This window comes from Schistocerca nitens, chromosome 5 (genome assembly GCF_023898315.1).
Source record: "Schistocerca nitens isolate TAMUIC-IGC-003100 chromosome 5, iqSchNite1.1, whole genome shotgun sequence".
NCBI lineage: Eukaryota > Metazoa > Arthropoda > Insecta > Orthoptera > Acrididae > Schistocerca > Schistocerca nitens.
The window spans coordinates 55,526,339-55,534,989 of record NC_064618.1 but is presented as its reverse complement, the minus strand read 5'-3'; positions in this window follow the sequence as shown (position 1 = coordinate 55,534,989).

Genomic DNA, 8,651 nt, shown 5'->3' with positions numbered 1-8,651 from the left:
ACAAAAAAATGGTTCAAATGGCTCTGAGCACTATGGGACTCAACTGCTGAGGTTATTAGTCCCCTAGAACTTAGAACTAGTTAAACCTAACGACATCACAAACATCCATGCCCGAGGCAGGATTCGAACCTGCGACCGTAGCGGACTTGCGGTTCCAGACTGCAGCGCCTTTAACCGCACGGCCACTTCGGCCGGCTTTTCCACTTACACTATTGTGTAACGGTGTTATATATAGAATGTATATGGCAGTACGTCTACTTCATCTGCGTGATTATGCTGAAATGCTAATTTTCCGCATATCCAACCATTTAGAGGACATGCTGAAAAGTGATGTCTCCGACTTCTTTATGTGAAGACTCCTGAGGCTTTTAAAATCAAACAGTTTATTAAAGTTCTACATGTTTATTATTCGCGACTACATATTTCTTTCTCAACATAGTCACCCTGACGACGAACACATTTCTACCAACAAGAGACCACTTTGCTGATATTGTCAATGTAGAATGTTTGACTTTGTTGACAAGCTACAACCTCATCTCTGTTTGCACCACTTCATCACTATCAACTCTTCCTGCGGGTCCAGGCGTTAGAAACGTCCCGAGGTATTCCTGCCTGTCGTGAGAGGCGACTAAAAGGACCCTCACACGTTTCGGCCTTTATGTGATGGTCCCCAGTGGGGTCTGACTTTTTTCAAAATTTTCCCGAAGCGCGAGCAAATTGGGTTCAAAATGGTTCAAATGGCTCTGAGCACTATGGGACTCAACTGCTGTGGTCATCAGTCCCCTAGAACTTAGAACTACTTAAACCTAACTAACCTAAGGACATCACACACAACCATGCCCGAGGCAGGATTCGAACCTGCGACCGTAGCAGTCGCACGGTTCCGGACTGCGCGCCTAGAACCGCGAGACCACCGCGGTCGGCGGCAAATAGGGGAAGAGCGCCTTACATGGTGCATAGTGTCCATCATGCACTGAGACCTCTCGCATCATTTGTCGACGAGGATCTGCAATTTCGCTCATTCTCCAGCTGTTGGGCGAGGTCACCCTCCTGGGAGTGCTTTCCTTCTGTGCAGTATCGCTTTTTGCGCTGTCGACGATAATGGACTTCTTAGCTCGTTTGCGCCTGATACCCAGCATGGTACCCAGTCCGTTGTGGTGGGGCCGCCATGTACCCTGTTGGTTGTAGCCCCCTGACCACACAGGGTGATGCCTGCGCCCTTAACTCCCCACGTATGCCAAGGAGTAGATGCCCATAACCCTGGGGCATCGGGACTCCTTGCAATGGCTGTTCTGCCAGGTGGCCTTTGCTGCAGCTGGATGGTGCCCATGGGGAGGGCCCTGGTAATAGTGGGTGGCATCAGGGTGGGTGACATGCCATGAAGCATAATACGTCATCTCTTGCTGGTGGTCAAACACCAGCAGTCTCTAAGCGGTCAAGGTCTAACTTCAATGCTAAGAAATGCGACGCCAAATCGTGACCCCCCACTCCCCCTACCTGACCACACCATGGGAGGAACGCCAGCTAAGGATGGTAGCGAAGCTTATTCACCCCCATACCTCGTATGTATGAGAGTTGATTAGGAATCTTTCTTGTCAATGAAACCTCAGTTTTTGTGGAGCATTTAAAGGACAAGTTTGGTGAGGTGGACGGCTTGTCCAACATGCCGTCAGAGTCGGTCTTGATCAAAAAAGCATCGTCTGCCCAGGCACGGGCACTACTAGCCTTTGACAAACTGCGGGATGATTCTGTTTCCATCACGCCCCATAAGAGCTTAAATATGGTCTAGGGTATCATATTTCACAGGGACCTTATTTTGCGGTCTCTCGATGAGCTGCGCGCCAATTTAGAGTGGCGAGGCGTCCATTTCATCCGGCGCGTCCACTGGGGTCCGAGGGTTAATCAAGTTGACACCAGTGCCCTCATCTTGGCCTTCGAGGGTGACACATTACCCAGAGAAGCTCAAGGGGATGGTCTACCGCTGTGGTGTGAAGCCAAATATATCCCTCCCGCAATGTGGTGCTCTAAGTGCTGGATGTTCGGCCATATGTCTTCCCACTGCACTTCCAGCGCCACCTGTTGGGATTGTGGACGTCCTTCACATCCAAATAATCCCTGTGCCCCGCCTCCCATCTGTGTCAACTGCGGAGAGCACCATTCGCCTTGCTCACCAGACTGCAGGATTCTCCAGAAAGAAAGAAACATAATGGAATAGAAGACCCTGGGCTGACTGACCTACACTGAGACTGAGAGAAAATATGAAAGGCTACATCCTGTGCATATGACGTCAACGTACGCCGCCGCTACGACAACGGTTCTACCACGTTCCGTTCCACTGCATACAGTTGTCTTTTAGAGCTGTCTGACTCCACCTGGCCCCTTGATGGTGGAGTACACTTCCCTCCCTGTTGTTCCTGCTCAACATACTTAAGGAGCAACATCCCGCCCCCCAACCATCCAGGACGTCAGTCCCCACTTCTCAGTTGGAGAAGCGTAAGTCTTCTTTGGCTCCTATCGCCAGGATGGGATCCCTTGGGTCACTCCCGTCCCAGGTTCCTACCAGTGGCAGAGCTGACACCTGCCAGTGGCTGAAGCAACCACAAGTAGCTTGCTGTAGAACTTCACGGCCCTCCTCAGTCCCTGAGACTGAATCACGGAAGCCCTCCCAGCTAGAAAAACCTAGGGAGCAACGATAAAAACCTACAAAGAAAAAGAACCCCAAGAACCAAGACACTGTGTTGGTATCCACACCACCACTACCTACAAGTTTTGTGTCTGAGGATGAGTTGGAGATTCTGGTGTCTGCTGTGGACCTAGATCTCGCTGGACCTTCAGACACAATGGATGTCGATCGCAAAGGTACTCATCTGGTGGCAGCAGATGGCCCTGAGGCGTGGACTGCCTCACTGAGTCTTCCATGACTTCCGAGTCTCACAATAACGTAATCCTCTAGTGGGATCGCGGTGGTTTTTTCCACCACCTGGCTGAGATACGGCAGCTGTTAAGTTTTACACCTGGTTTCTGCATTGCCCTCCATTGCTTCCCGACAATGCGAACCACTGCACCCCGTGGCTTTAAGGGATATTACAGGAATCGTTGCGATTATAATAGTGTGTGAGATGGAGTTTGCTTCTATGAAATAGTGCCCCTTTAAACTCCTCTTGAAGCTGTGACCGTCAGGGTAAGGACGACGCAGGAAATAACTGTCTGCAATGTATATCTTCCTCCACGTGGTGCAATACTCCTGAATGTATTGGCTGCACTGACTGATCAACTCCCTAAATCTTTCCTACTTTTGAGAGATTTTAACGAGCATAACCCTTTGTGGGGTGGTGCCATGCTTACTGGCCGAGGTAGGGAGGTCGAAAATTTACTATCACAATTCGACCTCTACCTCTAAATACAGGTGCCCCCACACATGTCAGTGTGGCACATGGCACAGATTCCGCCATTGATCTTTCGGTTTGTAGTCCTGGCCTTCTCCCATCTACCCACTGGAGAGCACATGACGACCTGTGTAGTAGTGACCACTTCCCCATCTTCTTGTCACTCCCCCAGCGTCATGCCCATGGACGGCTACCAAGATGGGATTTAAACAAGGCAGACTGGGAAGCCTTCACCTCTGCTGCCACCGCTGAATCTCCCCCACATGGTGCCATCGATGTCGTCGTTGAGCAACTCACTACAACGATCGTGTCTGCTGCGAAAACGCGATCCCTCGTTCTTTAGGTTGCCCCCCCCCCCCCCCCCGGCAAAAGAGAGTCCCTTGGTGGTCGCCGGAAGTCGCTGAGGTAATTAAAGAACGTCGGCGTGTTCTACAGCGACATAGGCGGCACCTTTCCCTAGAGCACCTAACAGTCTTTAACTGGCTTCGTGCCCGCGTTCGCCAGCTTATCAAACGACGCAAACAGGAGTGTTGGGAGAGGTACGTGTCGACCATTGTGTGTCATACGTCACCTTCCCAAGTCTGGACGAAGATCAGACGTCTTTTTGGGTACCAGACACCAACAGGTGTCCCTGGCATTAACGTCAACGGCGTGTTATCTACTGACGCAAACGCGATTTTGCTGAGCACTGTGCTCGAACCTCTGCGTCAAAGAACTACCCCCAGCCTTCCGCGTCCTCAAACGGCGGATGGAAAGGAAAGTCCTCTCGTTCACTACATGCCACAGTGAGCCCTATAACGCCCCATTTACAGAGTGGGAGCTCCTCACTGCCCTTGTAAATTTCCCCGACACAGCTCCTGGGCGGATCGGAACAACAGTCAGATGATTAAACATCTCTCGTCTGACCACAAGCGACATCTCCTCGTCATATTCAACCAGATCTGATGCGATGGAGTCTTTCCACCGCAATAGCGGGAGAGCACCACCATTCCGGTGCTCAAACAGGGTCAAAACCCGCTTGATAGCCTCAAAAACGCTGTCTGTAAGTCTCTGGAATGAATGGTGTGTCGGTGGCTGGTTGGGTCCTGGAGTCAAATGGCCTACAGGCTCCATGTCAGGGCGGCTTTCGCCAGGGTCGCTCTATCACTGATAATCTTTTGTCCCTCTAGTCTGCCATCCGAAAAGCCTTTTACAGGCGCCAACATCTGGTTGCCGTCTGTTTTGACTTACTTAAAGGATACGACACGACCTGGCGACATCATATCCTTGCCACATTGTATGAGTTGAGTCTCTGGGGCCCGCTCCCGATTTTCGTCCAAAACTTCCTGTCTCTCCGTACTTTACGTGTCCAAGTTGGTGCCTCCTACAGTTCCTCCCGTATTCAGGAGAATGGCGTTCCGCAGGGCTCCGTATTGAGTGTCTCTCTATTTTTAGTGGGTGTTAACGGTCTAACAGCAACTGTAGGGCCTTCGGTCGCCGGCCGGTGTGGCCGAGCGGTTCTAGGCACTTCAGTCTGGAACCGCGCGACCGCTACGGTCGCAGGTTCGAATCCTGCCTCGGGAATGGATGTGTGTGATGTCCTTAGAACTACTTAAACCTAAATAACCTAAGTTCTAGGGGACTGATGACCTCAGATGTTAAGTCCCATAGTGCTTAGAGCCATCTGAACCATTTTTGGCCTTCGGTCTCACCTTCTGTGTACGCGGATGGCTTCTGCATTCCGTACTGCTCCTCCAGTAGTGTTGCCGAGCTGCGCCTACAGGGAGCCACTCACAAGGCACAGTCATGAGCTCTAGCCCTCGGCTTTCAGTTTTCAGCTGCGAAGTCGTGTGTCATGCAATTCTGTCAGCGTCGCACCGTTCATGCAGAACTGCAACTACCTTAATGACAATCCACTCACTGTAATGGAGACATACCGATTCTTACGACTGGTTTTCGACGCCCAATTGATTGGCTAACCCACCTTCGTCAGCTTAAGCAGAAGTGCTGGCAGCGCTTCAATGCCCTCCGCTGCCTGAGCAACACCAACTGGGGTGCATATCGCTCTACGCTGCTGCAGCTGTATAGACCCCTGGTTCAATCCCACCTTGACTATGTGAGTCTGGTTTACGGTTCGGCGGCGCCCTCAGCATTACGTTTACTCGACCCAGTGCACCACTGTGACGTTCGCCTAGCGATGGCAAGCTTTCGGAACGAGTCCGGTAATCAGTGTCCAAGTGGAGGCTGGAGTCCCTACATTGAAAGTTAGGCGTGCAAAACTACTCGATAGTTACGTTACACACGCTTGTAGTTCTCCTGCGCATCCGAATTACCGTCTGCTATTCCCAACCACGACGGTTAATCTCGTGCATCGGCTGCCCAGGTCATGGCTTACGATTACGGTTTGCGTCCGGTCCCTTCTGTCTGAACTGGAGTGCTTCCCATTACCATCTCTACCCGAGGTCCATTCACGTCTACCTCCATGGTGTACACCTAGACCGCAGATTCTTCTGGACCTTTCGCATGGACCTCCTGCGGCTCACCGCTATCACTTCCTCTCGATTCTCGACATGTACCGGGGTCACGAAGTTATTTACACCGATGGTTCTATGGCTGATTGGCACGTAGGCTTTGCGTAGGTTCATGGAGGACATGTTGAACAGCACTCCTTGCCAGATGGCTGCAGTGTTATCACTGAAGAGATGGCGGCCATATCTCGTGCTCTTGACCACATCCGCTCATGCTCTGGCGAGTCATTTCTCCTGTGTACTGACTCCTTGAGCAGCCTACAAGCTATCGACTAGTGCTACTCTCGCCATCCTTTGGTAACGTCCATTCAGGAGTCCATATACGCTCTGGAACGGTCCCGTCGTTCAGTGGTGTTTGTGTGGACCCCAGGACACGTCCGAATCCCAGGCAACAAACTTTCCGACAGGCTGGCCTAACAGGCTACACGGAAACCGCTTCTGGAGATGGGTATCTGCGAAACTGACCTGCGTTCTGTCTTACGCCGCAGGGTTTTTCGCCTTTGGGCGACGGAATGGCATAACAGTACGCCCAACAAACTGCGTGTCATCCAGGAGACTATGAATGTGTGGAATTCTTCCATGCGGTCCTCTCGCTGGGAATCAGTTGTCCTCTGCCGGATCCGCATTGGCCATACATGGTTATCGCATGGTTACCTCCTCCATCACGAGGACCCACCTCGGTGTCGCTGTGGCTCACAAATGACGGTCGTCCACCTCTTGCTGGACTGCCCACGCTTAGGCGCTCTGCGGCGGACTTTCAACTTTCTCATCACCCTACCTTCAGTGTTGGGTGACAATGCTTCAACAGCAGCTTAAGTTTTACCTTTTATTCGTGAGGGTGGGTTTTACCATTTGATCTAAGTTTTAGCGCATGTCCTTCGTCCCTCTGTGTCCTCCACCCTAGTGCTTTTAGAGTGGAGGTTTTAATGTGTTGCAGAGTGGCTCGCTTCTCTTGTTTATTCTTATGGTCAGCCAGCTATGGTAATACGTTCTCTGGTTTTGATCTCTTCTACATGTTTCTTGCGTCTCTCCATGGTTTTCTTGTCCGCTTTGTCCATTTTAGTGTTTAACGTCCCTCTGTAATTCTTGTGGTTTTCTCCTTTCTTCCAGCTATCTTTTATATGTCTCGATTATTTTACTCCCACCATTGTAGAATTATTTTAAGCGGAACGTGGGACCGATTACTGATACGCCCTCTAAACCCGCTGGGCAGAACAGGTAAAAGGATTGTGGAAAGCGCCAAGGGTTGAAGTCAGTTTCTGCTTTTAATTGTCATTTATTGTAATTTAATAACCTTTCACGGCTGAAGGCCTCCAACAAGAATTCTTAACAAGATAAAAATCTAATTAAGATAGCAATAAAATAATTGAAAAACAACATACGCAAGGTGCAATACCAATGACTGAGAGCCACAACTAATTTAAAAAATTTTAGAATATATTACCATAGACCTTTAAAGGTAGAATGCCAACAAGAAATCTTTAAAAAATCACAGATTCATTTAAGACAGCAATAAAATAATTTAAAGAAACAACATATGCAAGGTGCAATACCAATGGCTGTCGGCCACAATCAAACTTCAAAATTCCAAAATATATTACCATAATCTTTAAAGGCAGAAGGCCGCAGTGTTTAAGCTTGAAAGGTAAATTTAAAAATTAATTTTGCTAAATTTTAAGAAACAAACATCAACCATGAGCCTAAAATTTAAAATAGCTGACAACAGATAATTAAACACCGGTGGCACTCAGAACGCCTCCAGGGAGGTCTGTCCTCGTTCACTTAGGTGAGACAGGTGGTGAGCCCAACTATACGTGATCCGTCGGAACCCAACCAGGGGACAGTCACAGACCGACCAAAAAACCGCTTGCTTGCCAGGAAAGAGTACACGAGAATTCAGACCAAAAATTACGAGCATTACTATCCACAATCAAATACATGTGTGTACTAGGCTACCAAAACTACCACCATGTTGGACAGCAGCAACAGGTGAGTAAAGGACACTGCCTAAAATTACGTTAGCGGCCAGGGCAGGTAACCAGAACACTAACGTCCACAAGACAGAAAATTCCACTCGTGCACTCAAATCGTAGTCGACCAGAATAGTTAATTGCACCGCATGGCGGCTAAATCTCAGCAGTAGAACCACTCGGTGTTGTTCACCGGAAAACCTACGCAACAGCAAACCACCGAAGCGAACCACCACAACATGAATAGACGTGGCTTGGATAGTTAAAGCACGATTCAACTTTGAGGTCCTGAGTCGGTGAACCACGAAGCTTGTAGCGATCAGATAACTCCACACGCTCAGATACTTTGGAGGGACAGCCAGCAGTCCCTGCCGACTGTACCGTGCAGAGAACTTCCCTCGTCCGCAACATCCGACCGACTCACTGCAAGTACGCCGACAACATTGTTCAAGTGTTTGTCAAACTGTATGTCTAGTTGGTGTCATTTCCATTGACAACTTGTTTTAAAAGACTTGAACGATACTCAACAGTAATTAATCACACACGAGGACAAATTGGGAGTCGATGCGCGCGTGCGCGCGCACGCACGCACACACACACACACACACACACACACACACACACACACACACACACACACACACACACACAGCCGACTCCTGAGCGATCGGCGAGGCAAACCAGGTCGTCCGGTTGGACGACCGATCGACGATCGACCAAGACCTTGGCCTGGCTCAAGCGACGGCTGGCGGCAATGATCGGGCGAGCCATGTCGACGCAGACCTCAC